Source organism: Balaenoptera acutorostrata, chromosome 12 (genome assembly GCF_949987535.1).
Source record: "Balaenoptera acutorostrata chromosome 12, mBalAcu1.1, whole genome shotgun sequence".
NCBI classification, from domain to species: Eukaryota; Metazoa; Chordata; class Mammalia; order Artiodactyla; family Balaenopteridae; genus Balaenoptera; species Balaenoptera acutorostrata.
Window position 1 is genome coordinate 76,472,950 of NC_080075.1, and position 16,693 is coordinate 76,489,642.

General features: G+C 45.2%; 1 long non-coding RNA gene across 1 annotated transcript in view; it reads left to right on the forward strand.

Annotated features, from left to right (window-relative positions):
- Positions 1-16,693, forward strand: part of LOC130709419 (uncharacterized) — a 313,571-nt gene that overhangs the window by 274,782 nt on the left and 22,096 nt on the right. The window contains exon 3 of the long non-coding RNA XR_009009969.1: positions 13,404-13,558. This is a non-coding gene — a long non-coding RNA (uncharacterized LOC130709419). The remainder of the gene's footprint in view (positions 1-13,403; positions 13,559-16,693) is intronic.

Sequence of the window (16,693 nt, forward strand, 5' to 3'; positions counted from 1 at the left end):
TGGCTTTGCCCTGAGCCTTGGTAGGTCAGGCAAAGCTATCAGTCACACATCCTCCTTGTGTGGCAGTAACACTTCACATTTAGAAGTACCTCTCTCCACAGGGCTGAAAGCAATTTGTAAACAGAACTGAATGTATCTCATTACTTCTCTCCATGCAGCTTCCCATCCTGCTGTGACTGATGGCTGGGCTTGGGGGAAGGAACCAGAAGACCCCAGTGTGTGACCAAAGACAGCATTGGGAAGCTCCCACAGAAGTAACTTGGAGCTCAGAGTTAGAAAGCTGGGTGTAGACATGAGTTCTGCCTTGAGTTCCTCAAAGCAGTTCCTCAAATCCTTCCCTAGAGGGGCAGGGAGTGGAAGCAAACCTCACTCACTCTTGGGTCCTTGAACTGCTTCTGCTTCCTGAAGAAAGGTGGATCCAGCCTTCTGCCTTCAGGGAGACCATTGGCATTTTCTTTGCTCCTCAGGCCGTGTGATTGATGACTGAGAAAAGCTGGGCTTTTTAAAATTTCTTACAGAGGACTGCCCTCCCTAGACCCCTGTAGCTTTTCAGGGACACCTGACCTGTGGCCTTGACAGGAATTCTGGGAGGGGTCAGGTAATGGTGGGGAAGGGCCAGGTAGATCATGGCAGATGGACTGCATGACAGAACTGTGAGTGCCACCAGGGGAGGAAGGTGGGTCATGTGATGCACAGTCACTCAGATCTCCTGACCACAAGCCTTGGACTAATTTGGGGTGTTCTCTGGCTTTCTGCATCACTTGGAACTTGCCCCAGTGTTTCTGATATTAGCACATTGTTCTCCAGTAAGTCTTCTTTTTCACACGATTTATGTAATGCCATCAGCAAATGTGTGGGAGTGCCCTTGATAATGCCTGCAGGATCTCTAAGTGCTGGGTGGAGTCTTTGGGAGGGATTATGTAAGGCGGGCCTGGGGAAGACCCTGCAGGAACTTGCAGATTTGCAAGAATGTCTGTTGTGTGGAATTAAAGTTTTTGCTTACTATTCCATCTCCTCCTAGCCTGCCTAATCCCAGTCATCATTCAAGGCCCAGAATAAGTTCTGCATCTTCTAGAAAGCCCTCCTTGATAATTTTTTTCAGTATTCCTTTATTTTATTTTATTTTGTATTGAGGCTAAGTTCATATAATGTAAAATTAATCATTATTGGCATTTAGTACATTTACAGTGTTGTGCAGTCACCACCTCTGTTTAGTTTCAAAACATTTTTATTGCCCCCAAATGAAGCCCTTTTTTCTGTTAAGCAGTTATTCTCCACTGTCTCTCCAGCCCCACCCCAGCCTGGCAACCACCAATCTGCTTTCTCTCTCTATGGATTTACCTATTTTGGCTATTTCATATCAATAGAATCATAAAATGTATGTACCTGGCTTCTTTCAATTAGCATGATGTTTTCTAGATTCATGTATGTTGTAACATGTATTGGTACTTTATTCCTTTTTTAATGGTTGAATAATATTCCATCATACGTATATACTGCAGCTTATTTATCCATTCATCTGTTGACGGGCATTTGGGTTATTTCCACCTTTTGACTGTTGTTAATAGTGCTGCTATGCACACATCTATTCAAATATTTGTTTCAGTACTTTTTTTAAACTTCTTTTGGGTTTAAGTGTAGGAGTAGAACTGCTGGGGCTTATGGTTCTATGTTTAGCTTTTCGAGGAACCAGTAAATTATTTTCCACAACAGCTGAACCGTTTTGCATTCCCACCAGCAAAACTTGATCATTTCATTTTATAGTAACTCTTCTACAAAGGAAATTATGGTATGTTTTACCTGCGTTAGATGCCTTCTGGATTCTCTATTGTTGTTTCTACATCATCTTTTAACTTGACTCTAATCTCTACAACCTCAAGGATGAATCTTCCTTATTTGTTTATTTATTAATTCATGGATTCAATTAGTAGTTAGCATTATGGTTTAGTAGCTAAGAATCCTGGCTCTGGAATCAAACTACCTGGTTTCAAGTCCTGGATCTGCCAGTTGCTAGATGTACCATTTAGGAAATGTTATTTTACCTCTCTGCATCTTTGTTTCTTCATTTGTAAAATGGGAATAATGATAGTTGTATTAGTTTCATATTGCTGCTGTAGCAATTACCACATACTTTGTGGCTTAACATTGCACAAATGTGTCGTCTTATAATTCTGGAGGTTAGAAGTCTGGAATGGGTCTCACTGGGCTAAAATCTAGTATGGCAGGGCTACACTTCTTCTGGAGGCTCTAGGGGAGAGTCTGTTTCCTTACTTTCTCTGGCTTCTAGAGAGTACCTGCATTCCTTGATTCATGGTCCCCGTCCATCTTCAATATCTTCCCTCTTCCATATCACTCTGGCTTCTATCATCACATCTCCTCAACTCTGACCCTCCTGCCTCCCTCCTTTAAGGATCCTTGTAATGATGTTAGGCCCGCCCAGATTATCCAGGAAAATCTCCCCATCCCAAGATCTTTACTTAATCACATCTGCAAAGCCCCTTTTGTCGTGAAGGGTAACATATTCACAGGTTCCAGGGTTTAGGTTGTGGACATTTTGGGGGGCCATTATTTAGCTTGTCACAACCATACTACCTCATAAGATTATTCTGAAGATAAAATGAGATATTTCACAGAAAGCACCAGTGCTCAAAGATATTAGACATTACTGCTGCTCCTACCAATGATGCCTATGCCTATGGTTAGATTGAGTACCAAGAACATAGTGAGTGCCCTGTGGGTATCTGGAGACTGTACGCGTCTGACTCCTGAAGTCTCAGTGGTGTTGCCTCCTAAGAATGGACGGCCTTTTCTCAAAAGGAACAGAGTCACTTATCCAACTCCTCATGACAGGGTCCTCTCTGGGGTTCCACTTAGCTCAGACCTATCTCTTTGGGAATCTGAATCCTAAAGCTCTGGTCTATCCCAGGGGTCTTAATTGTCTCTGAATTACAGAGTCAAAAGTTCTGGGTCACAAAAGACACACCTGATAAAAGACTGCCATCTAAAATATACAGAGAACTCTTAAAATTCAACAATAAGAAAACAAACAACCCAATTAAAAAATGGGCCAAAGGCTTTAACAGACACCTCGCCAAACATATGAAAAGATGCTCCATGTCATAGGCCATCAGGGCAACACAAGTTAAAACAACAGTGAGATACCACTACATACCTATTAGAGTGGCCAAAACCCAGGACCCTGACAATACCAAATACTGTAGAGAATGCAGAGCAACAGGAACTCTCATTCACTGCTGGTGGGAATGCAAAATGGTACAGCTACTTTGGAAGACACTGTAATGGTTTCTTACAAAACTAAACATACTCTTACCATGGAATCCAGCAGTTGCACTCCTTGGTATTTACTCAAAGAAGTTGAAAACTTATGTCCCACAAAAACATGCACATGGATGTTTATAGCAGCTTTGTTCATAATTGAAAGCAACCACCATGCCCTTCAGTAGGTGAGTGGATAAATAAACTGGGACATCCAGACAATTGAATATCATTCAACACTAAAAATAAATGAGCTATCAAGCCATGAAAAGACATGGGAGAATCTAAAATACATATTACTAAGTAAAAGAAGCCAATCTAAAAAGGCTACATACTATATGATTCCAATTATATGACGTTCTGGAAAAGGCAAGACTATGAAGATAGTAAAAAGGTCAGTGGTTGCCAGTGGTTGGTGGGGGAGGGATGAATAGGCAGAGCCCAGAGGATGTTTAAGATAGCAGAAAGACTCTGTGTGATACTCTAATAGTGGATACATGTCGTTACACGTTGGTTCAAATCCACAGAAGGTACAACACCAAGAGTGAACCCTAATGTAAACTGTAGCTTTTGGATGATGATGTGTCAGTGTAGGTTTTCGACTGTAACGAACGTGCCACTCTGGTGGGGGTGTTGATAATGGGGAGGCTGTGCATGTGATGGGGCAGGGGAACATGGGTAGTCTCTGTACCTTCCTCTCAATTTTGCTATGAACCTAAAAGTACTCTAAAAAAAAATAAAGTCTTAAAAAAAGTTCTGGGTCCTTGGGAAGTCATAGTGAGGCTCAAGAACCCAAGGTTGGAAGAAAGCTACGTATGAAGGGAAGCAGATCTGGAACTTGTGTTGAACTATGGAAGCTTCTGAATTGCTGTACATGATGGACTTTTTTTTTTTTTTTTTAAATTAATTAATTAATTAATTAATTTTTGGCTGTGTTGGGTCTTCGTTTCTGTGCGAGGGCTTTCTCTAGTTGCGGCAAGCAGGGGCCACTCTTCATTGCGGTGCGTGGGCCTCTCACTATCGCGGCCTCTCTTGTTGCGGAGCACAGGCTCCAGACGCACAGGCTCAGTAGCTGTGGCTCACGGGCCCAGTTGCTCCGCGGCATGTGGGATCTTCCCAGACCAGGGCTCGAACCCGTGTCCCCTGCATTGGCAGGCAGAGTCTCAACCACTGCGCCACCAGGGAAGCCCCCATGATGGACTTTTAATCCCAAAGAAGATTCTATTTATAAGAGATATTCCACCAGGAAACAGTGGAGGGAGGATCCCTCGAACCCTCTCAGTTTGCCTTGCTCCAGGAGATGGGCTCGAAGACAAAGAGAGAATAGGGACAAGAACCTTCAGACCACATGACACCCGTGTGTAGTCACTTAGTCCCTTGGGGAGAGAGGGAGATTTTGCTATTGATGTTGTCAGGCAGACTTGCTAATAACTGCATACGCTGTAGCGGCCCCAGTTGGGAGATGTGAAGCTGCTCTCAGATCCTGGGGCAGGGGCAGAGATTCCTTCTCTGTGTGTAACTTAGGGGCCTATGAATAGAGGCCAGGTCCCTGGATGAGGTGGCTGTAGGTGGCGCTGGGGGACAGAGGGCCTAGTGAAGTCCTAGTGAAGAAACTTGAATTCCTTAATTTTCCTCACTTGGCCTCGGCCACCCCATCTGAAAAAGGTGGGTGGATTGAAGATCTTGCACAAGTCCTAGCAGCCCGTGATTCTATAATTATATAAAGAGTTACGCCACAGCATTTTAAAATAAATACTCCTCAGATGACTCCTGTGAAGATCATCTGAACAAAGTGTAAATCTTGAATTTTGACTCAGTCCATGGAAATGTCTGGGTCATGTCCTCCCACTTACGTTTACTCATCTTAACACCTAGAAAAAGCCTTGGGTCTCCTGAGTTCTGAGTTCCTGAGTTTTATCCATATTCTAGTTTTGCCATGACCAGCTGACCCCTCGGGGCTTTAAGAGACTCCAAAGTTCCTAGGGTGGAGGAGAGAGAAGTATTGATGGTCATGGGGTATTCCCCAAGAAACAGAGACATAAAGGTGTTTTACTGGTCACTGTGGTTGTAGGAAAAGAGGACCAGTGGCTCAAAGCCCTGAGGCTGAAGCAGGATTTAGATAGCTTCCCTGCTGGGACCACAAAGGACATGACACTGAAAACCAGAGGTGACCCCAGAGTGCATGACCTATAGGGAAGAGTCAACCCTTTGGATAGTTTCTGGGACCCCTGAACTTTGAGGGGAGGATGAAGGGTTCTAGGATGAAATGGATCTTCCTAATAGCTGGGATAATATTATACTGCAAGAAGAAAAAATCAAGCCACATGGGTAAGAGAGGAAGTGGCCCCTCAGAGCCCAGGGTGGGGAGAAGGGAGAACTCAGAAGGATGGAGGAACGGCAGGAGGGGCTGCATGAGCAGAGGTTCAGGGTCAAGACCAGGCTCCGTGTGTTTGGGAAGCTACACCAGCTGAGTGTTTCTGGGTTGTGGGATGAAGGGGAGGGGGTGACGCGATGGGCAGAGGCTGGAGAGGTCAACAGGGGCAGGCCAGGGAGGCCCCTGTGGACCAGGTAAGGTGTTGGAACTCGATCCTGTGAGGGCGTGCGGGTGGGGAGCCTTGCAGGGTATCAGGCAGGGACTCGCCACGGTTCGTGGAAGGTTCATTGCCCTTGCTCCTCGTCAGCAGGTGCACGCTCTCTGTCTCCTTATTCCCGCGGCAGCCGCAGGCTCTTCACTCAAGGAATTGTCACTTCAAGCCAAGAACAAGCAGAACAACAAATTCTCAAGAGAAATCTGTGCTTTTCCCAAAGTGTTGCTTGCAGAGTGAGAGGAAAGAAACTTGACACAAGATATTTGGGAGTTTGGGGAAAAACAGTGTATTTTGCATGTTGCTGCCGGGCACCCGGGTGTCCTCTTGATGCTTAATTACATCCTGCGTGTTTTCATGGAAAATGCCAAGGCCACAGTGGGTCCATGGCCCCACATCTCCCACAACCTCTGAGGATGCCATAACCCCTCCCTAAATAGTAACCCTCAGAAGCAGAGTAGACTCCATTGCAGTCTAAGCAAGGGCCGCAGGAAAAGCAAATAGGATAAAAGGGAAATAAAGTAACTCCTCTGGCTCGGTCCATGTGGGGGATGTGGATGCGACAGCATCTGTAGAGGTGTCTGGAGCCCCACGTATCCGACTCAGTGACTGATCAGTGACTGTGATGGAATTAGCACCGTGTCGTCATCAGGCACCTTCTCTTTCAGTCCATTTGTCCACTGATGAGCTGTGTGACTTTGGGCAAGTCTCATTTGCTTTCTTGACCTCAGGGTTCCCATCAGAGGGCTCAGACATAGATATTCTCTTCTTGCTCCAGAATGCCCTGTATAATCACTGGAAGGGTTCTTCCTCCAAGTCTGAGTCCTTCCACCCATTTTATCTTAAAAACACTTTGTGATGGTGCTTATTATTTATAACCAGCTACTTCCAGAGAGGATTTGCGTCAGCTTACAATATGAGATGCAGTCACGATGGAATCATTAAAAGGCAATTAATGATCAAATGTCATTTGATAGGTGGTGGTGATGGGGTGAAAAATATACCAGAAACCTAGGATGAAAATAGCTTTTTCAAGGAAGTACGAAAGGAGAACTTTGAGCTGCCTGGCTGCTGGAGAGAAGGAAACCCCCCGTCCCACACTCTGAAGGAGCCCTTTGTGACTGGGGAGCTGGTGTTTGCTGGCATCTACCTAAGAGGTGCAGCAAGCACTTAAGAATCCAAATCACCAACAGCACTTCTCTAAAGATGCAAGATACTCAAGATACTCTACATGTGGCTTTATTTTCCCTCTCTTAGAAATTCCCATTTCCTTTGGCAGAAATGAACAGATGTGTCTCACAAACTGATGAAGGTTGACTGATTTAAGGTTTGCATTGAGCATTTTCCAGAAAGTGGGAGAAGTAAGCAGGGTCTGCTCTTTCGGGGGGCAGAGGTGAAGCTTGAGCCTCCTTTCCTGAGGGGCCGACCCCCTGCGCTCTGGGGCACCCACGTTTGCGTATGGGATTTGAGTCTCTCTTCTGGTCCAGCTCACCTAGCTGATGGCAAGCAGCCCCAAGGCGATCCTCTCCCCCCGTAAGCAGCCCCCTCACCAGCCTCTCCAGGGAGCCAGCGCCAGGCTTCTGAACCACTCTTTTCTCCTACTGACCTAGAAAAACCTTTCGGTGGGTTTTGGGAGTCTGCCTTTCCTCTTCAGAAGCAAGCTGAGAAAATGTCACGTACTGAGTGGATCCTCTGCACAGCAACCTGTTGAAACCAACCAGAGAAAATGAAAACTTAGCTTGAAAATGAGCAAGTTTTTTGTTCTGCGGCTGCCGCATCAGGAAGCCCGCGTCTGCTGCCTGAACTCTGGCAGAGACAGAAAGCCGTCCTTCAAATGACTGTGATTCTGACTCCGCATAAATTCGGGAGCTGCTCTGGGAACTGAGGGCCCTGAGACCTACTCTCCCTCCACTGCGTGTGCAGGTAGCTCACATGAAGGATAATATAAGATACATGGGCACTCAGACATCGGCAGAATTTAACTCATAGCATGGTGGAAGCATTATGTGTGTGTATGTGTTTAACTTAGGGCTGGAAAAAAATGCTAAATGAAGAGCTCAGAGCATCAGCTCTATATCCATCCTTAATACCGTGCGACTTTTCAGTCTGCAAGGGTTCACGTCAATCTAATCAGCCTGCACGCAGGATGAAGGCTGAACTGAGAGGCCCATGTGATCCCACACTCAGCATAAAAATTGGTGGGGCTGGAGCTTTGGGCATCTTCTAACTAGGAAAGCCCAAGAACTGGAATCTTGTTAACACCTTCCTTGCTGTTCCTCCTAATTTCCTCCTGTCTACTGAAGTCTTCCTCTCCCAACATTAAAACATTAACAACTCCCTTTCTGTCTATAGTAACTCTGATTCATATTCTCATCTTCCTTCCTCTTTGAAATTTCCCTTGAATCCTCAAACCAGCAGTAATTATAGGATTGTAAACTCAGGGCAGCTCAAGGCTGGTGGGGCCTTAGAAAACGCTTCACTTCCCCTCTCCTTCAAGGGAAGGGATTCCTTAGAAAGTATCTTTCACTGGTGGCCCTCCACCTTCTGCTTGAACACTGCTGGTGATGGGAAGCTCACTACCTTGTGTGCGGTGTACTACTCAGGAATTTGTGCTCTGGAACCAAATGGAGTTGGGTTTGAAATCCACTCTGCCACTTACTCAATGGTTGTTCTTTGGCAGTTTTTGCAACCTCTCCAAGGAACTTCATCCCAAAAATGGAGTTAATAATAGTATCTACTTGTTAGGGTTGTTGGCCTAGCCTTGGGTTTTGACCAGATTTGTGCCTTTTAGAGGCTAGCATTTGTAAAAGATACTTTTAGGGAAATTGTGTCTTTGCAATTTTAAAGAAGTCAAGGTTTAGAGACGCCTGAACTGTGAAATGAAGCCTGCAGATCTACATAGACATTTACTCAGACACACAGTCCACTCCAGACAGTGGATATTGGGTGTGATGTTTGTTTGCTAAGGCTGCTGGGAGGCTTAAACAATGAAATTTATTGTCTTGGCAAGGTTGCTTCTTCCTGAGGGCTGTGTAGGAAGGATCTATTCAAAATCTTCCCCCTTGCCTGGCAGAGAGTGTCTTCTCCCTGTCTCCTCACATCGTCTTCCCTCTCTGCACATCTATTTCTGCATCCAGATTTCCCCTCTTTATAAGGACAGCAGTCATATTGGATTAGGGCCACCCTAATATCCTCAGGTTAACTCGATTACCTCTGTAAAGATCCCATCTCCAAATAAGGTCACACACTGAGGTACTGGAGGTTAGGATGCCAAAATATCTTTTATATGTGTGGGACACAATTCACTCTGTAACACTGAGGAATGGACAAGGTACCAGGCTGGCCATTCAGAGGCCTTGGATTGGATCTAAGTTCTATCGATGACCAATTGCATGCTTCTGGCTGAGTCTCTGGACCTGCCTTTTCCCCACTGAGACATGGGTGGATTGACCTGAAAGGCCACTGAAGTCCCTTCTAACCTAGAGTTCTATGGTTTGAGTGACCCATTTGTTTTTAAAATGAACTGACAGAGATTCTAAGTGTGAGGCTCAGATAGTGAGGGGACAGGGGTTTCTGAGCAGAGAGGCTTATGCTGTTCAGTCGCCCTCAGATCACACCATCTGGGTTGCAAGAAAAGGACAACAGCTTTCCATGGTTCTGAAAGGATCCTTTCTTCCTCTAACATCCTGCTTACAATCCTGTTGCTGGGGGAATGGCCCCATTTTAGCTACAGTGCTGTATTTTGAAGGGCCTAAAAGCTCCATAAAGCATTGATTTGGGGTGAGGTAGCTGAGGAGTTCAGTGAATTTAAGAGCATATTTGTAGTATTTCATAAAAATAAATCAACTTTTACTTTTTATGGGAACAAACATTTTTAACTGGGAGAGTTGTGTTTTTTTCCCCCCTAATTCTTAGAACAGTCTTGTAAAAATGGTACCCTGTAGAGTCCTTTGCGCATTTCTGCCTCTTGGCATTACTGTTGAAGTCTTTGCAGGATGGTTTTATTTTTGTTAAGTGATAGTGTTTAAATGTTGATTCATGTCAACAGAACACCGAAGCCATCAACACATAATTGCATTAATATTAATTCTCATTTCAATGAGAAAGCTACCTTGTAATCACTTGTTATTTAACCCTGACTGTAACCTTTCCAGGAAAGAAGAGGACAAGTTGACAGATCTAAGCCACTGTCATATCTCTCCAGAGTGGCAAGCCTCTCTGTCACACAACATGGTACTGGGCACACATCAAGATTTTCATCAATGGAAAGGGAGATTGGTGTTGGATGTAAGAATCTAGACTTAAGCCTATGGAAGGAAAACTTTAGAGTAGTTGATGTTTGTGGAATGTAACTTGGAGATCCTGACTCAAAACAGATGTACCCTCGGGTGACTCTCATTTTGATGCACTCACTGATGCAGTGATGTGTGTGCCAAAGTCTTCTCTTCGGGAAATTAACTGTGTCGTGGGGTTGGGAACAAGGTGTCTTCCAATGGGGGGGGGGGAAGCTTCCCTCGCAGATGCATACAATGATGGAGGAGGGAATGAGGGCCAAGGTCTGAGGTCTCCCAGTCAGTGCTGCCTTGGCCAGAAAACTGCTGTTGTGTCACATCTTACAATAGGGACATGGCTAGCTGCCCCCTCCCTCCTGAAGTGGGGAAGCAAGTACTGTGGAAATCTGGGTACCACTGGGAGCTTATAGGAAAGAATGTTTTTCATCATCCAGAATCTCAAAGCCTGGCCTGTCTGTGGAGATGGTGAGACATTTAGGCTGTATCTGTATTTTACTTCATTCCTTTATGATTAAGTTGCCAATGGTGTTGTCTTGACTCTGATCAAGGAGATCTCCCGGCTTGCTCTTCTGCCAGGAGGGGCCCCAGGAGCTCAGATTGGCTCAAGAGCAGCAGAGACCGAAGCCTCTGCTGTTGGAGCACCTAGCGAGCCTGGGTCAGCATCCTTAATTCCAGGCCAAGTTATGGCTAACTCAGCCTGCCTCTCATTGCAGCCTGAAGAGTAATTGATGCATCACGGAAACTTCTGGAAAATATTCTGATCAGGGAAAATTGATTTTATATTTACTAATGTGAAATCTTAGTAAGTGAAGCATCACAATCATCGTTGTGGGAACCTTTAAAAATGACAGGATTTCCTTTTTTGTGTGTCTATAACCAGGGAAGTCCCAGGGATGGGGCTTAGTTGAAAATGCTTCTGCATGTTGAGGGAGCTGGGCTGGTCCATGACTATATGAGAAGAGGCTCCTTTGGGAACAAGTGTGAACTGGGTTTCAGAACTCTTCCCTGAATTGGGGTTGGCATAACTCTGTCATTTCTATTGAGGCCAGGAATTGATTATTCTTCCATTGCTCTACCTTCCATGTCTTTTCTCTCTGAGGACAAGGCAGAGACCAGGTCTCTACCTCTCCCTCCTTCCCATCTTCCCATAAAGCTCCCCATTCATCAGAGTCTTCTGTGGTCCTTACTTGTTCACTAATAAATGCTTATTCCTCTCTGAAAACAAACAGCTGTCTTTAGCCATCAGTAGCTCCTCCCCTCACCGTGCCCCCCCATCACTATCACTGTCTTTGTTCTTTGGATGCCAAGTCCCCAGACAGGAGACATAAGAGGGTAGGATGATGTTTGGGGCTTAGAGGTTCTATCCTTTCACAGGCAAAGGCTGGGTTAGCATCCAAAAACCTTTCTCTTGAGGGACTGGTCTTCTGCTCCCAGCTGCCCTCTGGGAAGATGGGCAATGATGCTATTGACAGCATCCTGTCAGGGGTCACTGGGAAAGAACAAGCAAGGCCACTCTCCATCATGCTGAATCCAATTTGGTCATCCAGAAGGCATTCCCTGAGGGGTCAACATGTGCCAGGCCTTGGGCTTCGTGGCCATGAACCTGCTGTGCTTCCTATTCTCAGGATCTCAACCTCTTGAACAAGACAAGTTACCCACCGGGAAAACTGCCTTATCTAAGACCTGGGATTAGTGTCTGCCACAAATACTTCACAGCAAGGAATCCATACCTGTTTTGATGATAATTAAATGAAGGAAGTGCCAAATGGCTACTAGGAAGGAATTTCCAGGAGGAAAAGTGCTCTGAGATCTGGGGAAGTCAACAGAGGATGTTTGGCAATGGTTCGGGTAGCCCTGCAAGACCTGCAGGGGTTGAGCAGACAGAGAAGAGCAGGAGAGGCTTCCGGGCAAGAGACTGGCCCCAAGGCTGGGAGGAACAGGGCAGAACAGAAATGGAGCTGAATATATATAGATATTTCTTTTAAAAACTTTTTTAAAATACTTTTTAAAATATTTTCTTTTCCTCATTTTACTCTTTCATCCCATTTTTGCTACTGCCCCCCACCCTCCCCCCACTCTCTGATTTCCTCTTTGATACTATGTTTTTTTAAAACAGGCTGGGGGGCTTCCCTGGTGGCGCAGTGGTTGAGAATCTGCCTGCTAATGCAGGGGACACGGGTTCGAGCCCTGGTCTGGGAAGATCCCACATGCCACGGAGCAGCTGGGCCCGTGAGCCACAACTACTGAGCCTGCGCGTCTGGAGCCTGTGCCCCGCAACGGGAGGGGCCGCGATAGTGAAAGGCCCGCGCACCGCGATGAAGAGCGGTCCCCGCACCGCGATGAAGAGTGGCCCCCACTTGCCGTAACCAGAGAAAGCCCTCGCACGAACCGAAGACCCAACACAGCCAAAAATAAATAAATAAATAAATAAATAAAGTAGCTATAAAAAAAAAAAAAAAAATTAAAAAAAAAAAAAAAAACAGGCTGGGGACATGCTGCATTTTGAAGCCTCTCCTGCCTGCCAAGTTGTCCTCCCAAGTCCTCTAAGCTCCACATGCAGCCAGAGTAACTTGAGGATGAAGCTCATTAATAATGTGCATGGGAAATCACATCCTCTGTAGGAGGCTGGGAGGTGGGGGCTCTGCCCCTATCATCGAGCTTTCAGAAATGGCAGCTCACCAATAGGACACCCCGGCCCTACAGCCTGAAGGGCTGGAGCCATCCACACAGGTGACCTGGGGGGAGATTTCTTGGGTGAAATTTCTCCATCCAAGTGGGGCCTCAACTAGAGGAGCTTGGTCTCCCTAAGAATAGTTGCTTCCTTGCCCAGCATCTTTGTGGACATTTCCAGTTGGGGGAGGGGGATTTCCAACGGCATGTCACTTAGCATGAGTACACCCATTAGTTACAATTAAACAGGCTGCTGCAATGATGACAAATAAATTTAGCACCAAAAGGATTGTGTAGATATTCAGAGCCAGAAGAACAGTCTTCAGATGACAAATTAGCCAGGCTTTCCTGCTCTGGAAGGGCTCAGGGGAGGCAGGTCTTCTCCCAGGTGGATGTCCTCGCATTCTCAAAGGGTGATGCTTCCTGAGAGCAGATTCATCTTGAGTCTATTTCAGGCAACACCCTCAAGCCCTGGGACCCTAGGAGCATCTCCTTTCTTTTTCTAATATTTGTGAGCCATTTTCTCCCCCCTGCTTCATCCTGAATGCATTTGCATCATCCGTCTCTGGCTTCCTTCTAGGAGGCGAAGAGGACTGCTGTTCACAGCAGGCTTTCCCTGTGATCAGCCGCCATCAGCACCCATGCTCCTGCAGGATCCCAAGGAAGAGCACATGCCGACACCTCAGCCCTTCGGCTGGAAACCTTTGGGTGGTCTCCCCGGACAGCCATCATCAGGTGAAGCCTAATCCCGCCTTGTGTGCTCGTGGTTCATATATCACGGACACCAGCCGGGCTATTTTCTTTTATGTTTCAAAAGGCTGTGCTATTGTGTTTTTGATATCCCCTAGGCCCCAAGTAGGCAGTGTTTCGCTAGACTTCTTGAAATATGGACACAAAATTTTCAGGGGAAGGAGGGGCATCAAAACCTTAACATAGAAATAAATTGGGAGAGGAATGATGGATGACGGGAAGGTTCCCTGAGCAGACTACAGGGAATCAAGAGGAAAGACCATTATTTGTAATAATAAGAGTCAATACAGAATGAGCGTGGCTATGTGTTAGTCATTGTGTTGGTCCTTTGCATGAGGGCAGCATGGGGTGATGGTTAAGAGCATGACCGTCATTCAGTGCTTGACTACCTGGCTTTGAATCTTAGCTACCTTAAGCAAGTAGCTTACCTTTCCTGTGCCTTAGATGCCCCACCGGTAAAATGGGGGCTAATAGTATTACCTACCTCCTAGGATCGTCGTGACAACTAAGTGAGACGATTTACGTAAAGCATACAGAATAGGATCTGTATCTTGTGAAGGTTAGTGAATTCTATCACCTGAGCATTTTCCCATCTTTAGGCATTATTATCTTCACAATGTTGCTATAATCACGCACCCATGTATTTACTTAATATTTAAAGACTTCGTAAAACTTTAAAAAAGTATGAATATAACATACTGAAAAGTGCACAAATTATAGGTGCATAAATCAATAAATTATCATGAAATGTCAAGAAACAGACCAGGGTAAGGGCCTCAGACACCCTTCTCATGCTCCCCTACTGCTTCTCCAGAGGTACCCCTAATTCTGACTCTCACACTCTGTCATTTAGTTTGCTCATTATACATATGAGATCAGTGTGTATGTTTTTATGTACGTCTGATTTATATAATTCAGTTTCGTGTTTGAAAGCATAGCTCTGTGGTTATATATAGCTGGGGTTCATTTATTTTCCTTGCTGTGTAGTATCCCATTGCATGAATACAGCACCATTATGTATTTATTCTGCTGTTAATATTTATTTATTTATTCTGTGGTTTATGGACCTTTGTGTTGTTTCCAGTTTCTGGCTATTACAAATAATGGTAGTATTAACATTTTTATACATTAAAGCATATGTATGCTGACTGTATATTTAGGAGTGTAATTGCTGGGTTATGAGATGTGACATTCAACTGTAGGAGGTAGTGTCAAATAGGCTTTCCAGTGGTTGTACTATTTCATTATTTTGTGATCTTTTTATTGATTTGTAGAAATTCTTTATATATTCTGGATACAAACCCTTTGTTGATAACATGTATTACAAATACCTTTCACACTCTGTGTAAACTTAGTTTAAATTTTAGATTTATCTTAAGTAGTAATATTTGTGAAATTGAGTTTGATATTACTTTTTACTGAAAGATATATATATGTTAGATAAAAGTTTGCCCCTGCTCCAACTAAAATTATTTCCTCTACTCCTGATGGCATGCCTTATCATCCTTTAGGAAAGCTCCATTATCTCATTATTAAATGAGATAAAAGAACCTCTTTGGTAGGTACCATTGTTACCCCTGTTTTCTAGGTTTGGCATTAGAGGCACTGAGAGGTTTCATAATTTACCCAAAGACACAGCTGACATGAGGACCAGGTGTAGTTGCTTCCAGAACTCCTATTTCTTCTGTCATGTCACTGGTCAGCAGGCTATTTTATCATCTGTTGTATACTCTGGATCCTTGAGAGACACTCTACATCCCTACAGAGACTTGAATGTAGTGAGGTCCTCAGTAAACATTTGGGGGTGGATGGATGGATGGATGGATGGCTGGATGAGTGGGTGGATGGATGGATGGATGGATGGATGGATGAGTTGGTGGATGGATGGATGGATGGATGAGTTGGTAGATGGATGGATGAATGGATGGATGGATGAATGGGAGGATGGATGAATGGAAGGATGGATGACGTGGAGAGTCAGTGTTTTCACAAAAGCTCGCTGCCCAGGGAGGAGCCCATTCTCAGGCCAGGGCCAGGGTGTCTACAGCATGGACCGTGACCCCACAGCAACCCTGCCATGGCCCTTCTCTCCTCAGTGGCCTGAAGGTAGAGAGATAAGAACAGAACTGGAGCTGAGGTGGGGAAATGGCAGTCCCAGCCTTGCCCTTGCTGGGGAGAAGTGTGATCTCATCTTCATCAGTGCAGGGGCTGTTTTAGTAGCTCTTGCTTGCAGAGGAAGCAGACACTAGTGGTCTGCCTACTCTGATGTATTGTTAAACCAGCTCTGTCTACATGTCCGGACCAGGCTTGGGATGTGGGCTCTCCTTTGGGATGCCTTACATACCATGGATGGGGGGCCATTCTCTGCTCTCTCTCTGGGAAGACAATGGGCAGATTCAAAGATCAGTTCCCATGTTGTTGAGACCCACTGTGTCTGATCTTGCCTCACTCATGCTTTCATTTTGCGCAGTGGAACTTGCCCTTGTTCACTTGAACATTTTCTAGCTCTGTCCCAGGAGCTGATCTGGGTGTTGCTTTAGAAAGGATGGTAAATTGGATTCTGTCTAAAGAGCACAGATGAGGACCCCACAGGGAGAGCTCTGCTAGAGATTGGGATGGGGTGATTTTGAGCGTCACTGTTCCTGGTTTTAACTCTCTCTTGAGGCATTTGTTGAAACTTTGTTCGTGCTACGTAGCTACCAGAACCTTTTCCCATTCTGAGTGCTGGTGACATTGCTGTTCTGGACTCTTCCTGAACACTTGCCTGGGAAAGTGCTTGTTGTATTTAATAAATTGCATTGATTTATTGCCTTTATTGATCTGCTGAAGCTCTCTGTATTATCAGAGGTGATGGTCTTCTTAGGAAAACATGGAAGGCCTCTTCATTAGCATTCATTTTTCTATGAGGCTTTGGAAGGTGAAATACCAGGATGCACAGTGTTCATTCTGGTGATATATTGAGCACCGTCAGGGTGAACAATGGCTTCGGTATAAATCAGGTGGAAGGAAGGAACCGAGGCCATTTGCCATAGGCTTGCAGGAGTTTTTGTGATGAAATGACGAGGCTACTTTCCTTTCCTTCGGTGATGACAAGCTCCTCTCTTAATTTTCCACAAGGGA